The sequence below is a fragment of the Petromyzon marinus genome, chromosome 23, assembly GCF_048934315.1.
Source record: "Petromyzon marinus isolate PM22_M1 ecotype Great Lakes invasive population chromosome 23, UKy_Petmar_22M1.pri1.0, whole genome shotgun sequence".
Lineage (NCBI taxonomy): Eukaryota > Metazoa > Chordata > Hyperoartia > Petromyzontiformes > Petromyzontidae > Petromyzon > Petromyzon marinus.
In genome coordinates, this window is record NC_133689.1 from 21,575,681 (window position 1) to 21,586,227 (window position 10,547).

Sequence of the window (10,547 nt, forward strand, 5' to 3'; positions counted from 1 at the left end):
GTGCATGGTGTAGGGGTGAGCGTGGCTATTGTAGGGGTGAGCGTGGATGGTGTAGGGGTGAGCGTGGATGGTGTAGGGGTGAGCGTGGATGGTGTAGGGGTGAGCGTGGATGTTGTAGGGGTGAGCGTGGATGTTGCAGGAGTGAGCGTAGATGGTGTAGGGGGTGAGCGTGGAGGTTGTAAAGGTGAGGGTGGAGGTTGTAAAGGTGAGCGTGGATGGTGTAGGAGTGAGCGTGGATGTTGCAGGGGTGAGAGTGGATGGGGTTGGGTGTGGCGTGGATGGTGTTGGGGTGAGAGTGGATGGTGTCAGGGTGAGAGTGGATAGTGTCGGGGTGAGAGTGGATGGTGTCGGGGTGAGTATGGATGTTGGAGAGGTGAGCGTGGATGGTGTAGGGGTGAGCGTGGATATTGCAGGAGTGAGCGTGGATGGTGTAGGGGTGAGAGTGGATGTTGTAAAGGTGAGCGTGGATGGTGTAGGGGTGAGAGTCGATGTTGTATGAGTGAGCATGGATGGTGTAGATGTGTGGATGGTATAGGGGAAAGCGTGGATGGTGTAGTGGTGAGCGCGGATGGTGTAGGGGTGAGCGTGGATGGTGTAGGGGTGAGCGTGGATGGTGTAGGAGTGAGCGTGGACATTATAAAGGTGAGCGTGGACGGTGTAGCGGTGAGCGTGGAAGTTGTAGGGGTGAACGTGGATGTTGTAGGGGTGAGCGTGGATGTTGTCGGGGTGAGGGTGGATGTGTAGGGGTGAGCGTGGATGTTGTAGAAGTGAGCGTAGATGGTGTAGGAGTGAGGGTGCATGTTGTAGCGGTGAGCGTGGATGGTGTTGGGGTGATGCTGGATGTTGTAGGGGTGAGCGTGGATGTTGTCAGGGTGAGGGTGTATGGTGTAGGGGTGAGTGTGGATGTTGTAGAGGTGAGCGTGGATGGTGTAGGGGTGAGCGTGGCTATTGTAGGGGTGAGCGTGGATGGTGTAGGGGTGAGCGTGGAGGTTGTAAAGGTGAGCATGGATGGTGTAGGAGTGAGCGTGGATGTTGTAGGGGTGAGAGTGAATGGGGTTGGGGTGGGCGTGGATGGTGTTGGGGTGAGTGTGGATGTTGGCGGGGTGAGCGTTGATGTTGCAGGGGTGAGCGTGGATGTTGCAGGAGTGAGCGTGAATGTTGTAGGGGTGAGCGTGGATGGTGTAGGGGTGAGAGTGGATGTGGTGAGGGTGAGCGTGGATGTGGTAGGGGTGAGCGTGGATGTTGCAGGAGTGAGCGTGGATTTTGTATGAGAGCGTGGATGTTGAAGGGGTGAGTGTGGATGGTGTAAGGGTGAGCGTGGATGTTGGAGGAGTGAGCGTGGATGATGTAGGAGTGAGCGTAGATGGTGTAGGGGGTGAGCGTGGAGGTTGTAAAGGTGAGCATGGATGGTGTAGGAGTGAGCGTAGATGGTGTAGGGGGTGAGCGTGGAGGTTCTAAAGGTGAGCATGGATGGTGTAGGAGTGAGCGTGGATGTTGTAGGAGTGAGAGTGAATGGGGTTGGGGTGGGCGTGGATGGTGTTGGGGTGAGTGTAGATGTTGGCGAGGTGAGCGTTGATGTTGCAGGGGTGCGCATGGATGTTGCAGGAGTGAGCGTGAATGTTGTAGGGGTGAGCGTGGATGGTGTAGGGGTGAGAGTGGATGTTGTAAAGGTGAGCGTGGATGGTGTTGGGGTGAGAGTGGATGTTGTATGAGTGAGCATGGACGGTGTAGAGGTGAGTGCGGATGGTATAGGTGAAAGCATGGATGGTGTAGTGGTGAGCGTGGATGGTGTAGGGGTGAGAGTGGATGTGGTGGGGGTGAGCGTGGATGTGGTAGGGGTGAGCGTGGACAGTGTAGGGGTGAGCGTGGATGGTGTAGGAGTGAGCGTGGATGGTGTAGGGGTGAGCGTGGATGGTGTAGGTGTGAGCGTGGATGGTGTAGGAGTGAGCGTGGACATTGTAAAGGTGAGCGTGGACAGTGTAGCGGTGAGCGTGGACGTTGTAGGGAAGAACGTGGATGTTGTAGGGGTGAGCGTGGATGTTGTAGGCGTGAGGGTGGATGGTGTAGGGGTGAGCGTGGATGTTGTAGAAGTGAGCGTAGATGGTGTAGGAGTGAGGGTGGATGTTGTAGCGGTGAGCGTGGATGGTGTTGGGGTGAGGGTGGATGTTGTAGGGGTGAGCGTGGATGTTGTCGGGGTGAGGGTGGATGGTGTAGGGGTGAGTGTGGATGTTGTAGAGGTGAGCGTGCATGGTGTAGGGGTGAGCGTGGCTATTGTAGGGGTGAGCGTGGATGGTGTAGGGGTGAGCGTCGATGGTGTAGGGGTGAGCGTGGATGGTGTAGGGGTTAGCGTGGATGGTGTAGGGGTGAGCGTGGATGTTGTAGGGGTAAGCGTGGATGTTGCAGGAGTGAGCGTAGATGGTGTAGGGGGTGAGCGTGGAGGTTGTATAGGTGAGCGTGGAGGTTGTAAAGGTGAGCGTGGATGGTGTAGGAGTGAGCGTGGATGTTGCAGGGGTGAGAGTGGATGGGGTTGGGTGTGGCGTGGATGGTGTTGGGGTGAGAGTGGATGGTGTCGGGGTGAGAGTGGATAGTGTCGGGGTGAGAGTGGATGGTGTCGGGGTGAGTATGGATGTTGGAGAGGTGAGCGTGGATGGTGTAGGGGTGAGCGTGGATATTGCAGGAGTGAGCGTGGATGGTGTAGGGGTGAGAGTGGATGTTGTAAAGGTGAGCGTGGATGGTGTAGGGGTGAGAGTGGATGTTGTATGAGTCAGCATGGATGGTGTAGATGTGTGGATGGTATAGGGGAAAGCGTGGATGGTGTAGTGGTGAGCGCGGATGGTGTAGGGGTGAGCGTGGATGGTGTAGGGGTGAGCGTGGATGGTGTAGGAGTGAGCGTGGACATTATAAAGGTGAGCGTGGACGGTGTAGCGGTGAGCGTGGACGTTGTAGGGGTGAACGTGGATGTTGTAGGGGTGAGCGTGGATGTTGTCGGGGTGAGGGTGGATGGTGTAGGGGTGAGCGTGGATGTTGTAGAAGTGAGCGTAGATGGTGTAGGCGTGAGGGTGCATGTTGTAGCGGTGAGCGTGGATGGTGTTGGGGTGATGCTGGATGTTGTAGGGGTGAGCGTGGATGTTGTCAGGGTGAGGGTGTATGGTGTAGGGGTGAGTGTGGATGTTGTAGAGGTGAGCGTGGATGGTGTAGGGGTGAGCGTGGCTATTGTAGGGGTGAGCGTGGATGGTGTAGGGGTGAGCGTGGAGGTTGTAAAGGTGAGCATGGATGGTGTAGGAGTGAGCGTGGATGTTGTAGGGGTGAGAGTGAATGGGGTTGGGGTGGGCGTGGATGGTGTTGGGGTGAGTGTGGATGTTGGCGGGGTGAGCGTTGATGTTGCAGGGGTGAGCGTGGATGTTGAAGGAGTGAGCGTGAATGTTGTAGGGGTGAGCGTGGATGGTGTAGGGGTGAGAGTGGATGTGGGGAGGGTGAGCGTGGATGTGGTAGGGGTGAGCGTGGATGTTGCAGGAGTGAGCGTGGATTTTGTATGAGAGCGTGGATGTTGAAGGGGTGAGTGTGGATGGTGTAAGGGTGAGCGTGGATGTTGGAGGAGTGAGCGTGGATGATGTAGGAGTGAGCGTAGATGGTGTAGGGGGTGAGCGTGGAGGTTGTAAAGGTGAGCATGGATGGTGTAGGAGTGAGCGTAGATGGTGTAGGGGGTGAGCGTGGAGGTTCTAAAGGTGAGCATGGATGGTGTAGGAGTGAGCGTGGATGTTGTAGGAGTGAGAGTGAATGGGGTTGGGGTGGGCGTGGATGGTGTTGGGGTGAGTGTAGATGTTGGCGAGGTGAGCGTTGATGTTGCAGGGGTGCGCGTGGATGTTGCAGGAGTGAGCGTGAATGTTGTAGGGGTGAGCGTGGATGGTGTAGGGGTGAGAGTGGATGTTGTAAAGGTGAGCGTGGATGGTGTTGGGGTGAGAGTGGATGTTGTATGAGTGAGCATGGACGGTGTAGAGGTGAGTGTGGATGGTATAGGTGAAAGCATGGATGGTGTAGTGGTGAGCGTGGATGGTGTAGGGGTGAGAGTGGATGTGGTGGGGGTGAGCGTGGATGTGGTAGGGGTGAGCGTGGACAGTGTAGGGGTGAGCGTGGATGGTGTAGGAGTGAGCGTGGATGGTGTAGGGGTGAGCGTGGATGGTGTAGGTGTGAGCGTGGATGGTGTAGGAGTGAGCGTGGACATTGTAAAGGTGAGCGTGGACAGTGTAGCGGTGAGCGTGGACGTTATAGGGGTGAACGTGGATGTTGTAGGGGTGAGCGTGGATGTTGTAGGCGTGAGGGTGGATGGTGTAGGGGTGAGCGTGGATGTTGTAGAAGTGAGCGTAGATGGTGTAGGAGTGAGGGTGGATGTTGTAGCGGTGAGCGTGGATGGTGTTGGGGTGAGGGTGGATGTTGTAGGGGTGAGCGGGGATGTTGTCGGGGTGAGGGTGGATGGTGTAGGGGTGAGTGTGGATGTTGTAGAGGTGAGCGTGCATGGTGTAGGGGTGAGCGTGGCTATTGTAGGGGTGAGCGTGGATGGTGTAGGGGTGAGCGTCGATGGTGTAGGGGTGAGCGTGGATGGTGTAGGGGTGAGCGTGGATGGTGTAGGGGTGAGCGTGGATGTTGTAGGGGTGAGCGTGGATGTTGCAGGAGTGAGCGTAGATGGTGTAGGGGGTGAGCGTGGAGGTTGTAAAGGTGAGCGTGGAGGTTGTAAAGGTGAGCGTGGATGGTGTAGGAGTGAGCGTGGATGTTGCAGGGGTGAGAGTGGATGGGGTTGGGTGTGGCGTGGATGGTGTTGGGGTGAGAGTGGATGGTGTCGGGGTGAGAGTGGATGTTGGAGAGGTGAGCGTGGATGGTGTAGGGGTGAGCGTGGATATTGCAGGAGTGAGCGTGGATGGTGTAGGGGTGAGAGTGGATGTTGTATGAGTGAGCATGGATGGTGTAGATGTGTGGATGGTATAGGGGAAAGCGTGGATGGTGTAGTGTTGAGCGCGGATGGTGTAGGGGTGAGCGTGGATGGTGTAGGGGTGAGCGTGGATGGTGTAGGAGTGAGCGTGGACATTATAAAGGTGAGCGTGGACGGTGTAGCGGTGAGCGTGGACGTTGTAGGGGTGAACGTGGATGTTGTAGGGGTGAGCGTGGATGTTGTCGGGGTGAGGGTGGATGGTGTAGGGGTGAGCGTGGATGTTATAGAAGTGAGCGTAGATGGTGTAGGAGTGAGGGTGCATGTTGTAGCGGTGAGCGTGGATGGTGTTGGGGTGATGGTGGATGCTGTAGGGGTGAGCGTGGATGTTGTCAGGGTGAGGGTGTATGGTGTAGGGGTGAGTGTGGATGTTGTAGAGGTGAGCGTGGATGGTGTAGGGGTGAGCGTGGCTATTGTAGGGGTGAGCGTGGATGGTGTAGGGGTGAGCGTGGAGGTTGTAAAGGTGAGCATGGATGGTGTAGGAGTGAGCGTGGATGTTGTAGGGGTGAGAGTGAATGGGGTTGGGGTGGGCGTGGATGGTGTTGGGGTGAGTGTGGATGTTGGCGGGGTGAGCGTTGATGTTGCAGGGGTGAGCGTGGATGTTGCAGGAGTGAGCGTGAATGTTGTAGGGGTGAGCGTGGATGGTGTAGGGGTGAGAGTGGATGTTGTATGAGTGAGCATGGACGGTGTAGAGGTGAGTGTGGATGGTATAGGTGAAAGCATGGATGGTGTAGTGGTGAGCGTGGATGGTGTAGGGGTGAGAGTGGATGTGGTGGGGGTGAGCGTGGATGTGGTAGGGGTGAGCGTGGACAGTGTAGGGGTGAGCGTGGATGGTGTAGGAGTGAGCGTGGATGGTGTAGGGGTGAGCGTGGATGGTGTAGGTGTGAGCATGGATGGTGTAGGAGTGAGCGTGGACATTGTAAAGGTGAGCGTGGACAGTGTAGCCGTGAGCGTAGACGTTGTAGGGGTGAACGTGGATGTTGTAGGGGTGAGCGTGGATGTTGTAGGCGTGAGGGTGGATGGTGTAGGGGTGAGCGTGGATGTTGTAAAAGTGAGCGTAGATGGTGTAGGAGTGAGGGTGGATGTTGTATCGGTGAGCGTGGATGGTGTTGGGGTGAGGGTGGATGTTGTAGGGGTGAGCGTGGATGTTGTCGGGGTGAGGGTGGATGGTGTAGGGGTGAGTGTGGATGTTGTAGAGGTGAGCGTGCATGGTGTAGGGGTGAGCGTGGCTATTGTAGGGGTGAGCGTGGATGGTGTAGGGGTGAGCGTGGATGGTGTAGGTGAGCGTGGATGGTGTAGGGGTGAGCGTGGATGGTGTAGGGGTGAGCGTGGATGTTGTAGGGGTGAGCGTGGATGTTGCAGGAGTGAGCGTAGATGGTGTAGGGGGTGAGCGTGGAGGTTGTAAAGGTGAGGGTGGAGGTTGTAAAGGTGAGCGTGGATGGTGTAGGAGTGAGCGTGGATGTTGCAGGGGTGAGAGTGGATGGGGTTGGGTGTGGCGTGGATGGTGTTGGGGTGAGAGTGGATGGTGTCGGGGTGAGAGTGGATAGTGTCGGGGTGAGAGTGGATGGTGTCGGGGTGAGTATGGATGTTGGAGAGGTGAGCGTGGATGGTGTAGGGGTGAGCGTGGATATTGCAGGAGTGAGCGTGGATGGTGTAGGGGTGAGAGTGGATGTTGTAAAGGTGAGCGTGGATGGTGTAGGGGTGAGAGTGGATGTTGTATGAGTGAGCATGGATGGTGTAGATGTGTGGATGGTATAGGGGAAAGCGTGGATGGTGTAGTGGTGAGCGCGGATGGTGTAGGGGTGAGCGTGGATGGTGTAGGGGTGAGCGTGGATGGTGTAGGAGTGAGCGTGGACATTATAAAGGTGAGCGTGGACGGTGTAGCGGTGAGCGTGGACGTTGTAGGGGTGAACGTGGATGTTGTAGGGGTGAGCGTGGATGTTGTCGGGGTGAGGGTGGATGGTGTACGGGTGAGCGTGGATGTTGTAGAAGTGAGCGTAGATGGTGTAGGAGTGAGGGTGCATGTTGTAGCGGTGAGCGTGGATGGTGTTGGGGTGATGGTGGATGCTGTAGGGGTGAGCGTGGATGTTGTCAGGGTGAGGGTGTATGGTGTAGGGGTGAGTGTGGATGTTGTAGAGGTGAGCGTGGATGGTGTAGGGGTGAGCGTGGCTATTGTAGGGGTGAGCGTGGATGGTGTAGGGGTGAGCGTGGAGGTTGTAAAGGTGAGCATGGATGGTGTAGGAGTGAGCGTGGATGTTGTAGGGGTGAGAGTGAATGGGGTTGGGGTGGGCGTGGATGGTGTTGGGGTGAGGGTGGATGTTGGCGGAGTGAGCGTTGATGTTGCAGGGGTGAGCGTGGATGTTGCAGGAGTGAGCGTGAATGTTGTAGGGGTGAGCGTGGATGGTGTAGGGGTGAGAGTGGATGTTGTATGAGTGAGCATGGACGGTGTAGAGGTGAGTGTGGATGGTATAGGTGAAAGCATGGATGGTGTAGTGGTGAGCGTGGATGGTGTAGGGGTGAGAGTGGATGTGGTGGGGGTGAGCGTGGATGTGGTAGGGGTGAGCGTGGACAGTGTAGGGGTGAGCGTGGATGGTGTAGGAGTGAGCGTGGATGGTGTAGGGGTGAGCGTGGATGGTGTAGGTGTGAGCGTGGATGGTGTAGGAGTGAGCGTGGACATTGTAAAGGTGAGCGTGGACAGTGTAGCCGTGAGCGTAGACGTTGTAGGGGTGAACGTGGATGTTGTAGGGGTGAGCGTGGATGTTGTAGGCGTGAGGGTGGATGGTGTAGGGGTGAGCGTGGATGTTGTAAAAGTGAGCGTAGATGGTGTAGGAGTGAGGGTGGATGTTGTATCGGTGAGCGTGGATGGTGTTGGGGTGAGGGTGGATGTTGTAGGGGTGAGCGTGGATGTTGTCGGGGTGAGGGTGGATGGTGTAGGGGTGAGTGTGGATGTTGTAGAGGTGAGCGTGCATGGTGTAGGGGTGAGCGTGGCTATTGTAGGGGTGAGCGTGGATGGTGTAGGGGTGAGCGTGGATGGTGTAGGGGTGAGCGTGGATGGTGTAGGGGTGAGCGTGGATGGTGTAGGGGTGAGCGTGGATGTTGTAGGGGTGAGCGTGGAAGTTGCAGGAGTGAGCGTAGATGGTGTAGGGGGTGAGCGTGGAGGTTGTAAAGGTGAGGGTGGAGGTTGTAAAGGTGAGCGTGGATGGTGTAGGAGTGAGCGTGGATGTTGCAGGGGTGAGAGTGGATGGGGTTGGGTGTGGCGTGGATGGTGTTGGGGTGAGAGTGGATGGTGTCGGGGTGAGAGTGGATAGTGTCGGGGTGAGAGTGGATGGTGTCGGGGTGAGTATGGATGTTGGAGAGGTGAGCGTGGATGGTGTAGGGGTGAGCGTGGATATTGCAGGAGTGAGCGTGGATGGTGTAGGGGTGAGAGTGGATGTTGTAAAGGTGAGCGTGGATGGTGTAGGGGTGAGAGTGGATGTTGTATGAGTGAGCATGGATGGTGTAGATGTGTGGATGGTATAGGGGAAAGCGTGGATGGTGTAGTGGTGAGCGTGGATGGTGTAGGGGTGAGCGTGGATGGTGTAGGGGTGAGCGTGGATGGTGTAGGAGTGAGCGTGGACATTATAAAGGTGAGCGTGGACGGTGTAGCGGTGAGCGTGGACGTTGTAGGGGTGAACGTGGATGTTGTAGGGGTGAGCGTGGATGTTGTCGGGGTGAGGGTGGATGGTGTAGGGGTGAGCGTGGATGTTGTAGGGGTGAGCGTGGATGGTGTAGGTGTGAGCGTGGATGGTGTAGGAGTGAGCGTGGACATTGTAAAGGTGAGCGTGGACAGTGTAGCAGTGAGCGTAGACGTTGTAGGGGTGAACGTGGATGTTGTAGGGGTGAGCGTGGATGTTGTAGGCGTGAGGGTGGATGGTGTAGGGGTGAGCGTGGATGTTGTAGAAGTGAGCGTAGATGGTGTAGGAGTGAGGGTGGATGTTGTAGCGGTGAGCGTGGATGGTGTTGGGGTGAGGGTGGATGTTGTAGGGGTGAGCGTGGATGTTGTCGGGGTGAGGGTGGATGGTGTAGGGGTGAGTGTGGATGTTGTAGAGGTGAGCGTGCATGGTGTAGGGGTGAGCGTGGCTATTGTAGGGGTGAGCGTGGATGGTGTAGGGGTGAGCGTGGATGGTGTAGGGGTGAGCGTGGATGGTGTAGGGGTGAGCGTGGATGGTGTAGGGGTGAGCGTGGATGTTGTAGGGGTGAGCGTGGATGTTGCAGGAGTGAGCGTAGATGGTGTAGGGGGTGAGCGTGGAGGTTGTAAAGGTGAGGGTGGAGGTTGTAAAGGTGAGCGTGGATGGTGTAGGAGTGAGCGTGGATGTTGCAGGGGTGAGAGTGGATAGAGTTGGGTGTGGCGTGGATGGTGTTGGGGTGAGAGTGGATGGTGTCGGGGTGAGAGTGGATAGTGTCGGGGTGAGAGTGGATGGTGTCGGGGTGAGTATGGATGTTGGAGAGATGAGCGTGGATGGTGTAGGGGTGAGCGTGGATATTGCAGGAGTGAGCGTGGATGGTGTAGGGGTGAGAGTGGATGTTGTAAAGGTGAGCGTGGATGGTGTAGGGGTGAGAGTGGATGTTGAATGAGTGAGCATGGATGGTGTAGATGTGTGGATGGTATAGGGGAAAGCGTGGATGGTGTAGTGGTGAGCGTGGATGGTGTAGGGGTGAGCGTGGATGGTGTAGGGGTGAGCGTGGATGGTGTAGGAGTGAGCGTGGACATTATAAAGGTGAGCGTGGACGGTGTAGCGGTGAGCGTGGACGTTGTAGGGGTGAACGTGGATGTTGTAGGGGTGAGCGTGGATGTTGTCGGGGTGAGCGTGGATGGTGTAGGGGTGAGCGTGGATGTTGTAGAAGTGAGCGTAGATGGTGTAGGAGTGAGGGTGCATGTTGTAGCGGTGAGCGTGGATGGTGTTGGGGTGATGGTGGATGCTGTAGGGGTGAGCGTGGATGTTGTCAGGGTGAGGGTGTATGGTGTAGGGGTGAGTGTGGATGTTGTAGAGGTGAGCGTGGATGGTGTAGGGGTGAGCGTGGCTATTGTAGGGGTGAGCGTGGATGGTGTAGGGGTGAGCGTGGAGGTTGTAAAGGTGAGCATGGATGGTGTAGGAGTGAGCGTGGATGTTGTAGGGGTGAGAGTGAATGGGGTTGGGGTGGGCGTGGATGGTGTTGGGGTGAGTGTGGATGTTGGCGGGGTGAGCGTTGATGTTGCAGGGGTGAGCGTGGATGTTGCAGGAGTGAGCGTGAATGTTGTAGGGGTGAGCGTGGATGGTGTAGGGGTGAGAGTGGATGTTGTATGAGTGAGCATGGACGGTGTAGAGGTGAGTGTGGATGGTATAGGTGAAAGCATGGATGGTGTAGTGGTGAGCGTGGATGGTGTAGGGGTGAGAGTGGATGTGGTGGGGGTGAGCGTGGATGTGGTAGGGGTGAGCGTGGACAGTGTAGGGGTGAGCGTGGATGGTGTAGGAGTGAGCGTGGATGGTGTAGGGGTGAGCGTGGATGGTGTAGGTGTGAGCGTGGATGGTGTAGGAGTGAGCGTGGA